Source organism: Corythoichthys intestinalis, chromosome 14 (assembly GCF_030265065.1).
Source record: "Corythoichthys intestinalis isolate RoL2023-P3 chromosome 14, ASM3026506v1, whole genome shotgun sequence".
Taxonomy (NCBI): domain Eukaryota; kingdom Metazoa; phylum Chordata; class Actinopteri; order Syngnathiformes; family Syngnathidae; genus Corythoichthys; species Corythoichthys intestinalis.
The window spans coordinates 5354313-5366543 of NC_080408.1; the positions used below are offsets into that span (position 1 = coordinate 5354313).

General features: G+C 36.5%; 1 long non-coding RNA gene across 1 annotated transcript; it reads left to right on the forward strand.

Moving 5' to 3' along the window:
- LOC130929467 (uncharacterized) lies at positions 1-10714 on the forward strand. The gene is made up of 3 exons (XR_009066898.1): positions 1-514; positions 584-748; positions 10624-10714. It is a non-coding gene; the product is annotated as an uncharacterized LOC130929467 (long non-coding RNA).
- The last annotated feature ends 1517 nt before the right edge of the window (positions 10715-12231 follow it).

Consider the following 12231-nt stretch of genomic DNA (forward strand, 5'->3'; position numbering starts at 1 on the left):
ATATTTACACTGAAAACAAGGGAATTTAATTAGGCGTATTTTTGCAGTGTGGTGTCAAACTAATTGAAATTCACCAGCAGACGGATGAAAACAGCCACATGATATCAAATAATTTGGGGATCTATCACGATTAGTGTATGCCCCCCCAAGAAAAAAAAAATTAAAGGGAAACACCCTTTTTTTTGTTGACCACACTTTGAATTTAGTAAAATTGGTTCGGGCCGCACCCTCGACATAATTTTTAACCCTACAAAAAAAAAGGAAATGCCTACGTCACATGACGTAACCCCGCCCACTTCTTGTCTTCTGGCGGCGGACATATAAAAACAGCCATCCATCCATCCGCCTGCAGCTTACCCGGTAACACCATCGATGCCGGCTCAGATATTGAAAATATATTTTGAAAAAAATATTTAAAAAAAAAAAAAAAAACACACAAGAAGAAGAAAGAAAATCTGGTCGCTCATCCAGATGTCGCATCATCTCCACTATACACTACACACACAAAAAAACGGTGAGTCCATCTCCTTCCCCTCATTCCTCACGATCAATAACCACCTTTCCCATTTACTTGTTTTGACAGCGTCCATATCTAAACGTGCGTTGACGTCTCGACGCCATCCCGACGTGAACGCAACGCGGGGAGCAGCACAATCAAAATGTCAAGCGTCAAATGTTTACCATCGCGTCGTCAGCTTGCTGAGATTTGACCACCACAAAAATTTGAAAATGGTCAAAAAAATACCAGGTGAGCGTTTAAAAATATCTGTTAAGAGTCAAAAGAAATCTTTGGGAGAAAACTTCCGCGCAGCAACAGGTGGCTTTTTTATACACGATAATAACGCGGAGGGAAAAAGTAGGGCGTCTTCAGCACCGATACAGTGGAGAGCTCCCAACCGACGGCGCTTCTTTAATCTAAAACACTTTTCCTTTTTTTCCCCTTTTTTTAAAATTAAAATGTATTCATATTAACGCAAGCAAGCGGTACTTGAACGCCACACAAACGAATTATTTCCAGAATTCTCCTCACACTAAAGTGTCCCCATCTTCCCATCCCCCCTTTTTTTCCTCCCTGTTGCATAGCTACCAGCCCAGAAACATAGTGGATATGCAGGACAATCTGTCTTGTCTGGAAACGCTCTCTAACCTCCATATTTGTCACCTCAATGGAAATGTTTATCAGTTATTCGATCGTTTAATCCGTACCTGAAAAAATATTTCATTTTTTGTTTTCAAATATAAAAAAAACGGAAAACAAAAAACTAGGGCTGTCAAACGATTGAAAAGTTAATCGCAGCTTTAAAATGAATTAATCGTAATTAATCGCAATTCAAACCATCTCTAAAATATGCCATATTTTTCTGTAAAATATTGTTGGGATGGAAATATAAGACACAAGACGGACATAAACATTCTACACACTGTACATAAGTACTGTGTTTGTTTATTATAAGAATAAATCCACAAGATGGCATTAACATTATTAACATTCTGTCAAAGCGATCCATGGATCGAAGACTTTTAGTGCTTAAAAGATAAATGTTAGTACAAGTTATAGAAATTTTATATTAAAACCCCTCTTAATGTTTTCGTTTTAATAAAATTTGTAAAAATTTCAATCAAAAAATAAACTAGTAGCCCGCCATTGTTGATGTCAATAATTACACAATGCTCATGGGTGCTTAAGCCCATAAAATCAGTCGCACCCAAGCGCCAGCTGAGGGCGACAAAACTCCAAAAAAAACACGAGTAACAAGTTGGCATTGCATTGTGCTGTCATTTTAATCTGTTTTAGCGGGGCATGTGCGTTAATTGCGTCAAATATTTTAACGTGATTAATTTTTTAAAAATTAATTACCGCCCGTTAACGCAATAATTTTGACAGCCCTACTTTTAACCAAGAATCGAGACTGTTTTACGTCCATATCTATAAAGAATTCAGCGATTTAAGCATTTATTTCAAAGAATTTTCACTGGAAAAGCTCTGTTTATATCAGGCGGCTGGTAGCTACATTCACTAACAGACTAGCATTGCACTTCGACATACAGTATTTACGTCAAATAAATACCCGTTTTTTTTTGTTGCTTTTAACCAAGAATGGAGACTATTTTATGTCTATATATATATATATATATATATATATATATATATATATATATATATATATATATATATATATATATATATATATATATATATATAAAATACAGAGATTTATTTATTCACAAGACTTTTCAACAGAAAAACATCTTTGTGTACAAATGGCAGGGGCTAATTTTCGTAACTGACTAGCCACATATTTCGCAATATTTATGCAAAATAAATGCTACCTGCACTTTTTTTTTGTTTTAACCAGGGCTGTCAAACGATTACAATTTTTAATCGAGTTAATTACAGCTTAAAAATTAATAGTAATGAATCATAATTAATCGCAATTCAAACCATCTCTAAAATATGCCATATTTTTCTTTAAATTATTGTTGGAATGGAAAGATAAGACACAAGACGGACATAAACATTCAACACACTGTACATAAGTACTGTATTTGTTTATTATAACAATAAATCCACGAGATGGCATATAACATTATTAACATTCTTTCTGTTAAAGGGATCCATTGATAGAAAGATTTGTAGTTCTTAAAATATAAATCTGAATACTAGTTATAGTAACATGATGGGAATTTGGGCAACCATGACTGTCAGTGGTGGCTGCAAATAGTATACAGTATGTTCTGCATTGCGTTCAGTTAGGCGTGTTAAGAAAAAGATTGTCTCCTGCTCTGCCTAAATGCATGACGGGAAGTTGGGCAACCGTGACTGTTAGTAGTGGCTGCCAAAGCTTAAGCCACTAAAAGGTGCGGTCCAATAACACACATTTCTCTGCCATTTTGCTCTCAATTTGCTAAAATGGCGTCACTGTAAACTGTTGCAACGCATGAACGTATCATTCCGTGCATGCGTTAATTGCGTCAAATATTTTAACGTGATTAATTTTTAAAAATTAATTACCGCCCGTTAACGCGATAAATTTGACAGCCCTACAAAAAAACATGTGAGAGAAGAGAATTATAATGTTATCTTTGTACTAGTCGTTTTTTGGTTTGTGTCATTTTTATAAATGTGTTGTGACCAGGGCTGTCAACAGACTTGCAGGGGCCCGGGGACAGGAGACCATAATAGCCCCCCACCAACCCCACCTTACCCCTGCCACCGGCTTGTCTTAAAAACAAAATTTAACAGACTGTAATGTGATGTGTCACAATATAAACAATTTCCCTCTATTGTTCCATGTAGGCTACAATACAATACAACTGAGAGTGCGATGCCTGCCTGCTAAGCAACAAAACAGTATAACTAAACGTACTGTGCCTGCCCCACCCATATCCCAGTGGTTGTCAAGCCCTCAAACAGTGATGCGCCTAGATTTTTTGACAGCAAAGTCATTTATAACATCAGTGAAATCCATTTTTTGAGCACGCTCAATAGAGACTCTCCACTGAGCACTAATACTGTATTAGCATTTGCTATAATACACAGTGGGTTGTAAACCCGAGATAAATCCAGCCGCTAAAAAAAAAAAACTTTTTTCCATGAAACAGGATTTAAAAAAAAATTTTTTCCCAACATATTTGCAAATTGGAACATCAACATAACTATCATGTTAAAATTAGGGCTGTCAAAATTATCGCGTTAATGGGCGGCAATTAATTTTTTAACAGATTAAAACAGATTAAAATGACAGTAGAGTGTAATGTCCATTTGTTACTTGTGTTTTTTGGTGTTTTGTCGCCCTCTGCTGGCGCTTGGTAGCAACTGATTTTATGGGTTTCAGCACCATTAGCAACAATGGTGAGCTACTAGTTTATTTTTTGATTGAAAATGTTTACAAATTTTATTAAAACGAAAACATTAGGAGAGGTTTTAATATAGAATTTCTATAACTTGTACTAACATTTATCTTTTAAGAACTACAAGCCTTTCTATCCATGGATCGCTTTAACAGAGTGTTAATAATGTTAATGCCATCTTGTTGATTTATTGTTATAATAAACAAATACAGTCCTTATGTACCGTATGTTGAATGTATATATTCATCTTGTCTTGTCTTTCCATTCCAACAATAATTTACAGAAAAATATGGCATATTTCATAGATGGTTTGAATTGCGATTAATTACGAATTCATTTTTAAGCTGTAATTAACTCAATTAAAAAATGTAATCGTTTGACAGCCTTAGTTAAAATATAAGAATAAAAATAACTATATATAGTTTATAGTATATATAAAATAATTTAAATATAATTGAAATTAATAAAAAATTAGAACAAGAACACACACACAAAAAAAAACTGGACTTAAACAATATATGAGCAAATTGATTTTAATGTATAATACACACATCACTACTACTATTAATATTAATTAGTGGACTATTAATGGAGCGCTACAGCAAGAGACAGAGTGTGTGTGTATGACTCGTAATCATTATTTACACATTATACACACACACGCCTACCCTCTCTCAACACAGAAAGTCGCCAGAGAGAAAAAACACCACAGGCTGCATGATGAAAATGTTATTTTGAACAGATGTTTTCACATGTTCCCATAAAAAACGGCTAAATATACTTATAAACTAAATTACGAATGCATAAAAAGACATTAGCTCAAACAAAAACTTTCCTTATGTTGGTCTAAACGGGGCAGCTGCATTCAGTCATTTTGATCAGTTTAATCAGTCATATTCACTGTTGCCACTAGAGGGCGGTGTATCCACCCAAATCAATCAAACTAAATGTAAAAACTCTCAAAATAAACCATTGCAATGCTGCTATTTAAACCAGGGGTCCCCAAACTTTTCCCTTCTCTGATGAGGGGCCGGGGTATGTTTGTAACAGAAAAAGTGTGACGATTGCAGGAGTGCCTAAATGTAAAAAACTATTCTTTTTCAGAAAGACACAATCAAATAACCCTTTCTGGATTCTTCACGGAACAAAAGTAAATAAAATAAAAATTATAATATAATATAATATAATATAAATAATAATAACACTATTAATTAAATAGATAATAACCAAATAACCCTCTGTGGGTTCTTCACAGAAAAAAAGCCAGGAAATAACACTATTGGGGGAAAAAAAAAAAATCAAAATGCTCTCTGGTATTGTTCAGGGGGCCGGACCAAATGTGGAGGCGGGCCGTATTCGGCCCACGGGCCGTAGTTTGGGAACCCCAGATTTAAACGAATACTCAAAGGTTAATTGATTAATCTTAAATCTTAAACATTAGCATTATGTAGCATTTAAGCGAGCTGACTTTTGCTATGCAGATTAGCCAATTGATGTAAACATTAGCATTATGTAGCATTTAAGTGAGCGGACTTTTGCCGTACAAGTTAGCCAGTTGTTGTTGTTGCATTGCAATTGCTGTGCAAAAGTCCGCCAGCTTAAATGCTATATAATGCTAATGTTTACAACAATTGGCTAATTTGCATTGCAAGAGTCTGCCTGCTTAAATGCTATATAATGCAAATGTTTACAACAATTGGTTAAATCGCATAGCAAACGTCTGCTAGCTTAAATGCTATATAATGCTAATGTTTACAACAATTGGCTAACTTCCATAACAAAAGTCCACTAGCTTAAATGCTATATAATGCTAATGTTTACAACAATTGATTAATTTACATAGCAAAAGTCTGCTAGCCTAAATGCTATATGATGCTAATGTTTACAACAATTGGCTAACTTGCATAGCAAAAGTCTGCGAGCTTAAATGCTATAAAAATGCTAATGTTGACAACAATTGGTTAACTTGCTTAGCAAAGGTCTGCTAGCTTAAATGCTATACAATCTAATGTTTATAAGAATTGGCTAACTTGCATCGCAAAATTCCGCTAGCTTAAATGCTATATAATGCTAATCTTTACAACAATTGGCCAACTAGCATAACAAGAGTACACTATCTTAAATGCTATATAATGCTTATGTTTACAACAACTGGTTAATTTACATAGCAAAAGTCTGCTAGCCTAAATGCTATATAATGCTAATTTTTTCAACAATTGGCTAACTTGCATAGCAAAAGTCTGCTAGCTTAAATGCTACATAATCTAATGTTTATAACAATTGGCTAACTTGCATCGCAAAAGTCCGCTAGCTTAAATGCTATATAATGCTAATTTTTTCAACAATTGGCTAACTTGCATAGCAAAAGTCTGCTATCTTAAATGCTACATAATCTAATGTTTATAACAATTGGCTAATTTGCATCGCAAAAGTCCGCTAGCTTAAATGCTATATAATGCTTATCTTTACCAGATTGTTTCTGGTGCGCACCAGAAACTATCTGGGGCTCCGGAGAGTAAGACTTGTTTTTCGTTGCTGAATTACCAGTTTTTAATCGGGAAACGGGAGACGGTTCATTTTTCGTATTTTGCTAACACACATAAACACAAAAAAAACAGAACTGTTTTCCTAAATTAAGAAAAATGAATGGCCACAAGGTACACGGACCACAAATATCATGATAATTGCATTCTGTCATATTATGTTTTTGATTTCAAAACAGCAAAAAAAAAAAAAAAAAAAAAAAGGCTGTTATTTTTTTTCCAATTTTGGAATTTAAAATGAGAAATGAAATAAGTCGTTATCCGTTTTCCGATATTGAATTCTAAAACATATGTAATAAACGAATGATACACTGATATTTTCTTATTTGAAAACGAGAAATGAAATAAGTTGTTATCCGTTTACCGATTTTGGATTCCAAAACAAATATGGAATGAACCAATGATACACTGATACTCCTTTCTTTTGGGCCTTCTGCTTTGGTGAGGTACAGAAAGGTTGGCATTAAAACAACAAAGGAAGGATGGAATGTCAGCAGGCTTCACAGATAAATTAGTTGGTGGGGGTGGCACGTTCCCCTTTTCATACATCTAAAGTTCACTGGCCGCACGCTTCTGATGTCTGGCTTCAATACGCAATCAATTGTGGAATGTATTTAAAGGGCCTCAGTTCAATTCGATGTGTACCGTCATTTTAAGATTACAAACCGCTACCTTTTACCCCTCATTTTGAACCCTGCTGCTAATAGTCCAGTGCAGCTTATTCGTTTATTTATTTGGGTTAATAGGTAACACTTATTTTGACAGCGGCGTCATAAGACTGTCATAAGACCATCATGATTATGACATGACACTATCATGGGCATTAATGAATGCATATGACTGATGTCATTAAGGGTCATCCGGCAAATTATGTCACTAACTCCATTTATGTCAAGCTCAGATCTTTTACATCCATTCAAAAGTGAAATAATTTGCCGGATGACACTAAATGACACCTGTTATAAGCAATCATTAACGCTCATGACAGTGTCATGTCATAATTATGATGGTCTTATAACAGTCTTATGGCGCCACTGTCGAATAAAGTTTTACCAAATACCATAACTACAAATTAATCAAATAACTGGAACAGTTTCTTTAGCGCTGCACTGCATGCTAGGAGGCATTTGGACGACAGCAGTGTTGACAGCAGGTGGCAGCAGAGGTTGACTGTCTCCCCTAGGGAGCAGTGATGGCCAAATAAAGCTTCTTGAAGCAAGCTTCATAGGGGGTCATTTGGTCTTATGACAGTCTTATTAGGCCGCTGTCAAATAAAGTGTTACCAAATACCATAACTAGCAATTAATGAAACAACTGGAACAGTAACTGAAGAAATAATTAGCATAGAACATGAATTCTGATTGTTATTTACATCTTTAGCACGGCAATGCATGCTAGGAGGCATGTTGAACAACAAAGGTGTTGATACAAGGTGGCAGCAGAGGTTGACGGTCTCCCCCAAGGGAGCAGTGATGGCTAAATGAAGCTTCGCAGCCAATTGGTTCAAAGCTTCATGGTGGTTCATTTGGTCTTATGACAGTCTTATGATGCCGCTGTCAAATAAAGTGTTATCAAACACCATAACTAGCAATTAATGAAAAACTGGAACAGTAACTGAAGAAATAATTAGCATAGAACATGAATTTTGATTGTTATCTACATCTGTAACACTGCAATGCATGCTAGGAGGCTTGTTGGACAGCAACAGTGTTAACAGCAGAGGATGACTGTCTCCCCCAAAGGAGCAGTGATGCCCAAATGAAGCCTCTTGAAGCAATGAAGCTTCGCAGCCAATTGGTTCAAAGCTTCATGGTGGTTCATTTGGTCTTATGACAGTTTTATGATGCCGCTGTCAAATAAAGTATTACCAAATACCATAACTAAAATTTAATGAAACAACTGGAACAGTAACTGAAGAAATCATTAGCATAGCATTGACTGTCTCCCCCAAAGGAGCAGTGATGGCCAAATGAAGCTTCTTGAAGCAAGCTTCATGGGGGTTCATTTGGTTTTATGACAGTCTTATGGCACCATTGTCAAATAAAGTCTTACCAAACACCATAACTAGCAATTAATGAAACAACTGGAACAGTAACTGAAGAAATAATTAGCACAGAACATGAATTTTGATTGTTATTTACATCTGTAACACTGCAATGCATGCTATGAGGCTTGTTGGACATTAACAGTGTTAACAGAAGAGGTTGACTGTCTCCCCCAAAGGAGCAGTGATGGCCAAATGAAGCCTCTTGAAGCAATGAAGCTTCGCAGCCAATTGGTTCAAAGCTTCATGGTGGTTCATTTGGTCTTATGACAGTTTTATGATGCCACTGTCAGATAAAGTGTTACCAATTACCATAACTAGCAGTTAATGAAACAACTGGAGCAGTAACTAAAGAAATAATTAGCACAGAACATGATTTTTGATTGTTATTTACATCTTTAGTGCCGCAATGCATGCTAGGAGGCATGTTGAACAACAACAGTGTTGACACAAGGTGGCAGCAGAGGTTGACGGTCTCCCCCAAAGGAGCAGTGATGGCCAAATGAAGCTTCGCAGCCAATTGGTTCAAAGCTTCATGGGGGTTCATTTGGTCTTATGACAGTCTTATGATGCCGCTGTCAAATAAAGTGTTGCCAAATACCCTAACGAGGAATTAATGAAACAACTGGAGCACTAACTGAAGAAATAATTGGCATAGAACATGAATTTTGATTGTTATTTACATATTTAGCACTGCAAATCATGCTAGGAGGTTGACTGTCTCCCCCAAAGGAGCAGTGATGGCCGAATGAGGCCTCTTGAAGCAATGAAGCTTGGCAGCCAATTGGTTCAAAGCTTCACGGTGGTTCATTCGGTCTTATGACAGTTTTATGATGCCGCTGTCAAATAAAGTATTACCAAATACCATAACTAAAATTTACTGAAACAACTGGAACAGTAACTGAAGAAATCATTAGCATAGCATTGACTGTCTCCCCCAAAGGAGCAGTGATGGCTAAATGAAGCTTCTTGAAGCAAGCTTCACGGGGGTTCATTTGGTTTTATGAGTCTTATGGCGCCACTGTCAAATAAAGTCTTACCAGACACCATAACAAGCAATTAATGAAACAACTGGAACAGTAACTAAAGAAATAATTAGCATAGAAAATGAATTTTGATTCTTATTTAAATCTGTAATATTGCAATGCATGCTAGGAGGCATGTTGGACAACAAGTGTTAACAGCAGAGGTTGACGGTCTCCCCCAAGGGAGCAGTGATGGCCAAATGAAGCCTCTTGAAGCAATGAAGCTTCGCAGCCAATTGGTTCAAAGCTTCATAGTGGTTCATTTGTTTGTATGCCAATTTTATGATGCCGCTGTCAAATAAAGTGTTACCAAATACCATAACTAGAAATTAATGAAACAACTAGAACAGTAACTGAAGAAATCATTAGCATAGCACTGACTGTCCCCCCCAAAAGAAGCACTGATGGCCAAATGAAGCTTCTTGAAGCAAGCTTCACGGGGGTTCATTTGGTTTTATGACAGTCTTATGTCGCCACTGTCGAATAAAGTCTTACCAAACACCATAACTAGCAATTAATGAAACAACTGGAACAGTAACTGTAGAAATAATTAGCACAGAACATGAATTTTGATTGTTATTTACATCTGTAGCGCTGCAATGCATGCTAACCGTGTTGACACAAGGTGGCAGCAGAGGTTAATGGTCTCCACCAAGGGAGCAGTGATAGCTAAATGAAGCTTCTTAAAGCAATGAAGCTTTGCAGACAATTGGTTTAAAGCTTCATGGGGGTTCATTTGGTCTTATGAGAGTCTTATGATGCCACTGTCAAATAAAGTGTTACCGGTTAAGATCTTTTGGTGTAAATATCCCATAGTACGGTGAGGACAACTGCTGTTTATAGTCCAGCGCGGCTTATCTATGAACAAATGCCGTTTTTGTGTCAAATTTGGTGGGTGGCACCTTATAGTCCAAAAATTACGGTAATTGACAAAAAAGTGACATTTATTCAATTAATTGTTTAATTAATCTTCCGAAAATAAACGTTAGTTGCAGCACAGAAAAATAAAAAAATCGTCCCACCCACATGAGATGGAATTGCCATGACTATGGCGCGCAAACCAAAATGAGTTAGATTTACATTCTAAATGTTCTGTAACAAACTTGTTAAGAAATTAACAAGTCATATTGAAATAAAACAAACTTTTTTTCCTTTCCAGAGTGTCGGCAGAGTAACCACGGAGGCGGGAATTGTGAGGCGGCGAGTGCCGAGTGGAAGACTAGTGATTTTGTTGCGATGCTCGTCAAAAAGAACAACAAGTCCCAGTCTGCCTCTCGGCACCGGCCGGAGATCTTCGGATATTTTTAGACACTAAAGTTTGCATTTATATCTGAATAATGTGGTTTTTTTTCAATAAAGTCTTGTGTAAAAAAAGAAAAAACCTCCTGTTTCTTCCTTTGTGACATAATTACAGATTTTTAAGAAATTAACACAATGGCATTGACGGAGATACATGTCCAGTCAAAATGGATTGAACGCGTATAACCATCAATGGCAGCCATTGAGTTAAAGAGTAAAATACAGGTAATCCCCGGGTTGCGAACGAGTGCCGTTCCTACGCTGGTGACGTAACCAGAATTTGCACGCAAATTTGAATCAACCCTTAAAAAAATCAAAATAACTGCCCATAAAGTCAGAAAGTATTGTATTTAGTTTAATGATTGAGAATACACTGCCCTCTGGTGGCAGCGTTGGGTCTGGCTGGACCGTCGCCTTATATCACTGAGAAGCAGACTCAGATTGGATAAAGGATAGCTGTGCTCTGGTTTGGCCCACATAAGGCTATAAGTTGTTTCAGCTAATATATGTTTGTGTATGCATTTTAATTGAGTTTGCAGCTACAGTTTGTGAAGTTATGTGTGAGCGATTTGCTCTGAGAATTGTAAATACGATAGCATTCGTCGCATTTAAGCTAGCGGCCTTTTGCCAGGCAAATTAGGCTAATTAAATCAACTAAATTTACATATCGATCAGACTAGATGGACGTTTAAATAACAATTGTTTCATGTCAAGCTAAAAAGAGGATGGATGCTGCTGTAAATCAACTTCAGAAGGGTGTCAGAAGAACAGCATACACATTCTGGAGTGGCCAAGTCCAGACTTGAACCCCATTGAGATGCGACAGCATAACCTATAGACAGCGATTCATGCTAGACATTCCATGATTCGGACTGAACTACAGCAGTTTTATCGAGAAGAATAGGCCAAGATTAGTCCTGATCAGTGTGCCAGAGTGATCTGCAGCTACTGAAATTGTCTGGTTGAAGTTATTGCTGCCAAAGGGGGGCACAATATATTCAATGTGATGGTTCACTTACTTACTTTTCCCCCTTTTGTCATTTTTTGCATACTGTCCTCATTAAAAAATGAAAACCTATAAATGTTTGGGTGGTTTAAGTTAAAGCATACACTGTTTTTTCATCTGTATGATTTTGACAATGCTCAGATCACATTTGATGGCGATTTTATGCAGAAATGTAAGAAATTCCAAAAGTTCAGATACTTTTTCATGACACTGTATATAAGTGAACTCATAATATTATGCAAATAAGGTTGCTTAAAAGTTGGTGGGGAGAATTTGACCATCCTGAAAAGTTGCTAGTGTTATGTCCCTACCGTCCCTATGCAAATCCACGCCCTTGTTATGAACCCTTTTATTTTATTTTTAAAAATCATGCAATGTGATTTCTGGATTTTTTGTTTAGATTATGTCTCTATGAGTGGAAATGCATCTATGATTGAAATTTCAGACCTCTACCTACAGTGT